Genomic DNA, 10,350 nt, shown 5'->3' with positions numbered 1-10,350 from the left:
CACCGGAGAACCACCAGAGAACCACCGGAGAACCACCAGAGAACCACCAGAGAACCACCGGAGAACCACCAGAGAACCACCGAAGAACCACCAGAGAACCACCAGAGAACCACCGGAGAACCACCAGAGAACCACCAGAGAACCACCGGAGAACCACCGGAGAACCACCAGAGAACCACCAAAGAACCACCGGAGAACCACCAGAGAACCACCGGAGAACCACCGGAGAACAACCAGAGAACCACCAGAGAACCACCGGAAAACCACCAGAGAACCACCAGAGAACCACCAGAGAACAACCAGAGAACCACCAGAGAACCACCAGAGAACCACCGGAGAACAACCAGAGAACCACCAAAGAACCACCGGAGAACCACCAGAGAACCACCAGAGAACAACCAGAGAACCACCAGAGAACCACCGGAAAACCACCAGAGAACCACCAGAGAACAACCAGAGAACAACCAGAGAACCACCAGAGAACCACCGGAGAACAACCAGAGAACCACCAGAGAACCACCGGAAAACCACCAGAGAACCACCAGAGAACCACCAGAGAACAACCAGAGAACCACCAGAGAACCACCAGAGAACCACCGGAGAACAACCAGAGAACCACCAAAGAACCACCGGAGAACAACCAGAGAACCACCAGAGAACAACCAGAGAACCACCGGAAAACCACCAGAGAACCACCAGAGAACCACCAGAGAACAACCAGAGAACCACCAGAGAACCACCAAAGAACCACCAGAGAACAACCAGAGAACCACCAGAGAACCACCGGAAAACCACCAGAGAACCACCAGAGAACCACCGGAGATGGGAATTGTTAAGAATTTAGCGATTCCAATTCCATTATCGATGCTGCTTATCAACATGATTCCTCATCAATTCTCTTATCAATTCTCATTGAGTGGGAAATGAAACAATATAAATGGAGTGTTTGCATGAACTCTTTAATGTCTTCATCCTGAACAGAAGAATAAAATATCCATGTCATGAACGCTGAGCAGCTGCAGTCGCCCCAGTTTCATCTTTCGGTGTGAAATCAGCCGAACTCTGGAGCTTCTTCCTGACGCCAGGCTGGAACGCTCAGAACCAGATTCCGCCGCCTCCCACTGGAAGCCCCTGTCTGGTCCAGCTCTGCAGCGTCACTCACACAGTCTGGTGTGTCTGCTGTCAGCTGATGGAGGTTGCCAGATCTGCCCCAAACATAATGTTAAAACCGTCCAACAATAGAAATCAGTCCAAACCTCCGTCTCTGTAGAAAATGTATGTTAAAACCGTAAAAACCAGATTTATATTTTTAAAAAAAACACGTCACAAACACATAGCAGTCCATCAACCCACCTCGGGTTCAAAAGAAGCTTGATTGTGCAGAAACCCGTCCAATCTGGCAACACAGTCATGGAGCTTTGATTTGTGCAATTTTGGTGTCGTTTGACTTTCCTACAGTGAGTAAGAACATCGTTCATTCTTCTAATGCAGATAATGATCAGATCACGTTGTTTGTCATATATTCTACCAGAAGAATTACAAACACAATGTGAAGGTAAAAACACGACACACATTTTATTTTGAAATCACTGATTTAGGAACACGGATCTACTTTCCATCTGGAACCGGTTCTCCAAAAGAACCGGTTCTCGATTCCCATCCCGGGGCGGGGATGAGGAATCTCACAGGACACACTGCGCGGCTGCTTCGGAAGCCCACACGGTTTTTTTTTTTTTTCTCTTTCACCCCGCACCTCCCCTGAAACCCTCGGGCGCCCCCCAGGGGAGGCGCGCCTCACGCTTTGAAAACCGTTCTCTACAGATTGCCATGGAAACGCATCTTTTCTGAAACGAAACGGAGCTTCAGAAGGAGCCCATGGCTCACACACGTGTGTGTGTGTGTGTGTGTGTGTGTGTGTGTGTGTGTGTGTGGTGGTGTGTGTGTGGTGTGTGTGTGTGTGTGTGTGGTGTGTGTGTGTGTGTGTGTGTCATGGGGATAAGTGGCGGTTCGCTCACAGACAGGGAGGAAACAGACGCTGCTAACAGATCGAGCAGAGAGGAAGATGGACATTAAGAAGAGGAAGGCCTCATCATTAAGCCCAGAGAGTGTGTGTGTGTGTGTGTGTGTGTGTGTGTGTGTGTGTGTGTGTGTGTGTGGATGAAACACACTGGGAGGGGTTATAAAACACCGGCCAAAGTTTCTCCAAATGAGTGTCATAGTGGAGCCATTTCCAGGACGGAGGGTTATTAAGGCGGCGGCGGCGGCGGCAAAGCGCCCACAGGAGTCAATATCCACACAACACCCAGCTGACTCAATTATCTGGGCCCATTACCGCCGGCGGGCGACGCCCCGGGCCAGCGGCGGCGGTGAAGGGAGCTAACACGCCGCTGAAGTCCGCCCCGAGGACAGCGGCGGTGGCGGCGGCGGCGGCCAAGATGAACGGCCAGTGAGGAGGATTAAATTAAAGTTTTCTTTATTTACCGCCAGAGTTCACATCCCGTCGTCCTGCGCCTGTCAGTAAATCAGCGGGAACAGTTCCATTAGCGCCAGGACGCCGCCGCCGCTTCGTCTCCGGCCGGGACGCCGCGGCGGACAGCTGAGGTTTGATGTTCGCTCACTGAGACTTTCAATCTGAGGTCTGGATCCTCTCTGATCTGGTCCAGATCCTGCCTGGATCCACTCTGGATCCAGCCCAGGTCGTCTCTGGATCCAGAGTGGATCCCACTTGGATCCGGTCCCGGATCCTGTCTGGTTCACATCTGGAGCCAGTCTGGATCTAGTCAGGATCCTGTTGGGACTGGGTCCCATCTGAATCCGGTCTGGATCTGGTCAGAATCCAGTAAGGATCATCTCTGGATACGGTAAAGATCCTCTCTGGTTCAGATCTGGAACCACTCTGGATCGTGTCTAGATCCAGTTTGGATCCTCTCTGGATCTGATCAGGATCCTCTCTGTACCCGATATGGAACCTCTCTGGATCATGCCTGGACCCGTCTGGATCCGTTCTAAATCATGTGCAGATGTTGCCTAGATCTCGTCTGGATCTGGTCAGGATCCTCTCCGGATCCAGTCTGGAACCTCTCTGGATCATGGCTGGACCCCGTCTGAATCCGGACTAGATCCTGTGCTCATCTTGTCTAGATTCTGCCTGGATCTGGTCTAGAACCTGTCAGGATCTCTTCTCAAAGCTTCTTCCTTCTTCCTTCATCAGTCCTCGGTGGTTTTCTTCTTCCAGAAGACGCTGCTACATTGCCTTGCTCGGCGGCTACGTCGCCTTGCTCGGCGGCTACGTCAGGACGTAGATTCCGATCAGGAACATCCGGAAGGCTTCATCAGACATTCTGGTTCGGTTTGGATCCACCGGGTTTGGACCATCATTGATCCTTCAGATCAAACACATTACAGCACATCCTGGTTGAACTCAGGTTTGTCCTGTGTGTTCCAGACCGGGACCAGACCGGGACCAGACCGGGACCAGACCGGGACCAGACCGGGACCAGACCTGGACCAGACCGGGACCAGACCTGGACCAGACCAGGACCAGACTGGGACCAGACCGGGACCAGACCGGGACCAGACCGGGACCAGACCGGGACCGTCCCGCCGCAACCAGGTTTAAATCTAAACCTGACAGGTTTTCTGTGTTGTGATGCAGCAGATATGATGAAATGTCAAAATGAAAGAGTTACTGCAGGAACATCACAGAACTCCTCCTGTTGCATTATGGGTGTTTTTCCAAACTTTCCATGACGACGTGGCTTTCAGGCTAAAGCTAGCCAGCTAGCGAGCTTTCATGGCGGCATCACCAATGTCTCAGCTCGGGTCTCAATGTTGGGAAATTTTAGTTTTTGACCATCTGCTCTGTGGTTTGGCCGGACTGGAGTGATCGGGGTTGCAGGTTTGATTCCCCGGCACGTGAGTTTGGTAACTTTTATTTTGAAGAAACGGTGTTCACCATCTGGAACACAACTGGACAAAGACGCCGCGGGGAAAACTCCAGAGGCTCCGACTCTGCATCCAGCTCGTCAAAATGAGGACAGTAGGAGAGGGTGGAGAGGGTGGAGAGAGGGGAGAGGGTGGAGAGAGGGGGAGAGGGCGGAGAGAGGGGGGAGAGGGTGGAGAGAGGGGGGAGAGAGGGTGGAGAAGAGGGGGAGAGGGTGGAGAGAGGGGGGGAGAGGGTGGAGAGAGGGGGGGAGAGAGGGTGGAGAGAGGGGAGAGGGTGGAGAGGGTGGAGAGAGGGGGAGAGGGCGGAGAGAGGGGGGAGAGGGTGGAGAGAGGGGGGAGAGAGGGTGGAGAGAGGGGGAGAGGGTGGAGAGAGGGGGGAGAGGATGGAGAGAGGGGGGAGAGAGGGTGGAGAGAGGGTGGAGAGGGTGGAGAGAGGCGAGGGAGGGTGGAGAGAGGGTGGAGAGAGGGGGGAGAGAGGGGAGAGGGTGGAGAGAGGGGGGAGAGAGGGTGGAGAGAGGGGGAGAGAGGGGGGAGAGAGGGGAGAGGGTGAAGAGAGGGTGGAGAGAGGTGAGAAAGGGTGGAGAGAGGGTGGAGAGGGTGAAGAGAGGGGGGAGAGAGGATGGAGAGGGTGGAGAGAGAGGGGGAGAGAGAGGGGGGAGAGGGGGAGAGAGGCTGCCTCCACCCTCCAGCAGGGACCTGCCGTCCTCTGAGAATGACGGACAGCTGCTTCTCCACCCTTCCCTGGAGGGTGGAGTCTGCACGGTCAGCTGCAGAGTGCATTAAGTGGGAGGGGCTTGGAGGACGGTAGGAGCGGCAGTCGGGCGGAGGAGTCGGGCGGAGGAGTCGGGCGGAGGCCGGTCACCTTGACCAGGCTGCTCCCCAGGGAGCGGCGCTGCTGAGTCCACACATGGAGAGCACTCCCACCCTCCGCCTCCACCTCCGCCCCGTCGGCGAAATCATCCATCATACATCCCCAGTGGTGGTGGTGGTGATGGGGGCGGGGGGGGGTGGAGCTGGGGGGGGGAGGGGGGGGGGGGGGGGGGGGGTGGAGCGGGGGGGGGGGGGGGTGGAGCTGGGGGGGGGGGGGTCACGGTGACAGATTTACCACAAAGAGACAAAAGGTTAGAAAGAGGTGCTTTAATTACAGCGTGAGCTGAAGACACTGAGGAGGAGGAGGAGGAAGAGGAGGAGCTGCAGCACAAACCCCCATCAGCCACAACATTAAGACCACTCACAGGTCAGGAAGTCAAGTCTTTCCTTCAGAACAGACGAGTTCTGGGCGGGAAATGGTGTGATGCCCGGACCGAGAACCCAGACTGAGAACCTGGACCGAGAACCCAGACTGAGAACCTGGACCGAGAACCCAGACTGAGAACCTGGACCGAGAACCCGGACTAAGAACCTGGACCGAGAACCCGGACTAAGAACCTGGACCGAGAACCCGGACTAAGAACCTGGACCGAGAACCCAGACTGAGAACCTGGACCGAGAACCCGGACTAAGAACCTGGACAGAGAACCCGGCCGTCTCATCAGGATCTGACTCCATACAGACGGTTCTGGACTGGACGGACTGAGGGGAACCGAGACGGATGAGAAGAACATGGAAACTACACTGAAGTACAAACATCCTGAAGAACGGCGGGACTGCTGGACGACAAACCACTGCACCGGTTCTTCATCGGACGGTTCCACTTCTGACCTCTGAGTTTATGTTTGACGAGTATGACGGTGGAGATAAAGGGGGCGGAGCTTCTCAGGCTCTTCTGAGCTGATCTGGTTCTTTCAGAAGTTCTCCGGGGGACAGTGAAGGTTTTCTGATCCCAACACGTAAAGAACCTGCTGCCAGCCTCTCCGTTCTACGACACTCAAGAACCCTTCAACACATCTCCCGTCGACCACGAACCGAAGAACCGACAGAAACACGGCGAGCGGCCGGCCGTGCCTCTGAGGACGTCGTCAGCTCGCACTTTATTCTGAAAGGGAAACACGGTTCCGTGTCCGCAGACATTTCTCGGTCCATCATTAAAAAAAGCACCCGACGGTTCAAACCCTCGCCAGGCTGAAACCAGCCGGGAGGAAGTCAGAGCGAAGGTCTGGAGTCTGCTGCAGAGCCGGATCAGTAAACCCACCGGGACCCGTTCTCTCTGAGCACCAGGGTTCTCCTCTGTGGCGGAAACCAGACAACATCAGGAACTGATCAAGTATTTCCACAACACACACACACACACACACACACACACACACACACACACACACTACTCAACCCATCAGTCTGTCCTTCATGGTTTTTCTGTGGAGGCTGAGCCGACAGCCTCATGAGCTCCGACAGGAAATTCACCAATGATCCCAAGAAATGATCAGAGAAAATATATATTTAAAAAAAAACATGCATAAACCTGATCAGCGTGATATGAGTGCTACTGATAACCAGGGATGTGCTGATTCCAGTATCAGGTATCGGGCCGATACTGCAGGAGAACCGATACCGATAAACCTCCCCCGCCCAGTTTTACCCGACGTCCTCCACCAGCAGCAGGGAGACGGCAGGAGGACGGTTCGGCAGGAGGACGGTTCGGCAGGAGGACGGTTCGGCAGGAGGACGGTTCGGCAGGAGGACGGTGCGGCAGGAGGACGGACTGGGACTGATGTTCTGACAGGAGGAGAAAGAGGAGCCGGAGCTCCGCCCTCACTCTGCTGCTCGACTTTAGAAAGCAGCATCCCGAGTGAATGTAGACACAGATATTTCATCATGTCCAGACACGAGCTGTGCGAGCAGAACCCAGAGCCAGCCTGGCTCATCCGGACTCATCCGGACTCATCCGGACTCATCCGGACTCAGAGAGACGGAGGCAGGAGCGCCGTAATGAGGAAACGCAACGAGGCGAACCTGAACACCAGGCTTTGATCTGCTGGATCATCAATATTCACCCGGCTGGTCGAGAGGAGGAAACGGGCCGAGAGCGGCGGCACGAGCTGCAAACAATTCAGAAAAACAAACAGACCCCCCCCCCCGCCCCCCCGGCCTGCATCCAGGATGCGTTTAGATATTTATGATTTAATAAACTGAGGAACTGCAGCTGCAGCACCGCCGCCTCCACGCCGTTACTCAGCAGTCTGAGCACACCTGGACGGGGAGCAGGGCCACAGGGGGCGGGGGGGGGGGGGGGGGGGGGGGGGGGCTCAATAACCCACAGAGCTGCTGGACATGAGAAACAACGGCTCAGAGCGACACAGCTCTGAAAAGAGGGAGAGGGAGGGAGAGAGAGAGAGAGAGAGAGAGAGAGAGAGAGAGAGAGAGAGAGAGAGAGAACGTTCAGACGGCTGCTTCCTGCAGAAAACAGTTTTATTCACTGAAATCCCTCAGAGCCCGGATTAACCCTGAAAACACGCCTTTCGTTTGAGCTGCATTGATTCTTTATGGTTTTAAATAAACGGAGTCGTCGACATAAAGTAGATGATTCCACTCAGTTCAGGTTTATTTATGAATCCCGTTCGCTCGATTCAGGACTCAGAGAGAAAAACACACAATTCAGCACGAGCAAGAAGAAGAAGAGGCGGTGGAACCGAAACAGGAACAACCTTGCAGAACCAGAACAGAACCAGACCTCCTGCAGAACCAGACTCTAAGCCCATCTAGTGGGCGCTGTTGTCTATGTACTCAGACCAGCTGTGTCAGCAGGCTGTGGACTCCGACGCTCCTTCCTGGTTTTGGGCCAATCAGCATCGCTCGTCTCTCAGAAGTCAGAAGCGTCTCCAGGTTTGCAGACGACTCGCTGCTAAATGTGGGAACGGCGAAGAGACACGAGGAGATCTGTTTACTCCTGTTTCCATGGAGACGGAGCATTTTCAAACAGTTCCACACTTAGGAGAGATTTTCCAGAGACTGTTCCGCCCACTCCAGCATTTGAGGCCCGTTCACCAGACGTCCAGGTTCTATACGTCCTCATTTACGAGGGGGTACCCAAAAGAAACCAGAATTAGGTCATAAAATACTAATAATAATGAGTTGTGACTTCTGGAAGTCAGATGTGCTGCAGGTAAGCCTCGTGCATATCGGTGAAAAATCTGAGCTCCCAGAGTGACCCTGACGCCTGTCAGGCGCTATTTATAGTAACAGAGTGCAGCTGCAGTCTGTGCTTTTTCCAAAATGGCGACATTGCCTGGGAAGCCAGAGCAGCGGAAACATTAAATTCTGCTTTTTGCTGGAAAAACAGCAGCAGAAACACTCAGCTTGTTGCAGCAAGCCTACAAGGATGCTGCTCTGGGGAAGACTCAGGTCCATGAGTGGTCCGGGGGTCTGAGAAGGGCCAGATGTCGGCGCGTCAGGTCCGCTCAGCGTGAAAACAATGCTGAGCTGCTTCTTGGCTGTCCAGGGTCTCGTCCACAGCGAGTCTGTCCCTCCAGGTCAGACTGTAAACCAGGACTACTACAGGAAGTCCTCAGACGCTCCGTGAGGATGTGAGGAGGAAGCAGAGCGTCGTGGCGGAGTGGAGCCGGTTGATCCACCACCACAGAGCGCCAGCGGACACGGCGCTGCGCCTCACGCAGTTTCTGGAGAAGAATGAGATGAATCTCCTCTCCCATCCGCCTGATTCTCCAGATGAAGCCTCCAGTGACTTTTTCTTGTTCCCCAGGTTGAAGAAGCAGCTGAAGGGACAGCGGTTTGCAGATGTGGAGGAGGGGACAGACAAATCGCAGCCGGCCCAGAATGGCACAATTACACACGGGTCTGACGACGCATTGGTGAAGTGGGAGACACGGCTGGAGCACTGCATTAATGCAGATGGAGATTATTTTGAAGGCGACGGTGATGTTTTATTTTGAAATGTCAGAAATAAAAAGTTACAGTCAAATTCCGGGAACTTTTGGGTACGCCCTCGTATCTCTGTTTCACAGACCATCTCCAGCTGATCCGGACTCCAGACCTCCACCCCGTTATGGACGCTACACCTTAAAGCAGCCACGAGAAACACCATCAGAGACGGCCATCACTCCGGGTCCAGGCCGGTCAGCCAGGACGGCAGGAGGCAGTCAGCAGAAAAACCAAAAACACATTAAAATCAGCAGAACTAAATATTTTCCTGTCTTCCTCCGTCTGTCGTTTCTTTACACTCCTTTGTCGATGCGTCTGTATCGTAACACGCTTCCTCCCATCTATCTGCAGTCAGAGCTTATCTACGATCAACCCGGCGTCAGCGTCAGGAGCATTCCCAGCCCAGGAGAACTCCTCGGCCCCGTCCTGAACTCTGAGAGGATCCCCGCCGGCTCCTCGCTCCCCCAGCCGACAGGTGTGAGTGTCAGACACACAGCACCGCCCGGCAGAGAGCCGTGGGTGGAGGAGGCTCCGACACGGCGCCTCCGTCAGCTGGAGCGACGCTCAGTCACTCAGTCCAGTTTACCAGACGCTCAGACGGCGATTCAGGAACCTGAATCCAGACGGAGCGGCGAGCAGCGTGATACGAGCACCGCCTCGTGCACGCTCCATGTCTGACCAATGCGTGACGGAGCTGTGGTGCTGCCAGGAACCTCCACAATGCCTCCGCTCCCAAAGCTACGTCACCTCCGTCAGCCTTACGGTCCGCAGGACAGAGCGCAGCGTGAGGCGTCTGTCTACAACACAGTGAGAACTGCAGATGACGGAATCAGACTTTGACCATGCTTAGCATGTAGCATGTAGCATGTAGCATCACTGAGCCCTGAAGCTCTTTAGCATGTAGCATGTAGCATGTCTCTACTGAGCATGTGCAGAACTGTTCACTTCGGCCGTGATGCTCCTGACCTGCAGCAGAGTCTCAGAAAAGTTGTGTTCTTCGCCGTTTCCATGGAGACGGAGTCAGAGCGATTTCGAAAAATTCCACTTCGGAGGACATTTTCCACTGAGAGGCTCTGAGCCCAAAACGCTCCGAACGCCCAGCGGTGGACGGCTTTCTGTCCGTTCAGCGCCGAAGAAGCTCGGAAACAGACAGAAAGACGGTCTGTGTGGAATTCATGGCTTCATCTGACCTTCATCTGACCTTCATCTGACCTTCATCTGACCTTCATCTGACCTTCATGCCTTCACCAGCACTACTCAAGACCTGCAAACTGTTCCTTCAAAATAAAATCTAGATCACATCTTCCTCTCTCCTCCACAGAAGTTCCGCCGTCCTGTGAAAATCCTCACATGGTCCAGGATTCTAATCGGGGCTTTCAGTTCTATTTTCGGCTCTTTCTGTTTTCCCTCTGTGGATTTCCTGCTTCCAGCTCGAACTGTGGAAATCCTGTTTCAGAGAATTCACCGCGCATTGAGCCAAGCCTGTGGAAACGACTTCAAAAACTCCTCCACCCACGAAAGGGGTGGAGTTCTGAACCCCGACGGAGGATTTTCTCCCTAAAAATGGATTTCTGTGAAAACACTGGGATT

The sequence above is a fragment of the Salarias fasciatus genome, chromosome 9, assembly GCF_902148845.1.
Source record: "Salarias fasciatus chromosome 9, fSalaFa1.1, whole genome shotgun sequence".
NCBI lineage: Eukaryota > Metazoa > Chordata > Actinopteri > Blenniiformes > Blenniidae > Salarias > Salarias fasciatus.
Note: the sequence above shows the minus strand (reverse complement) of the source record.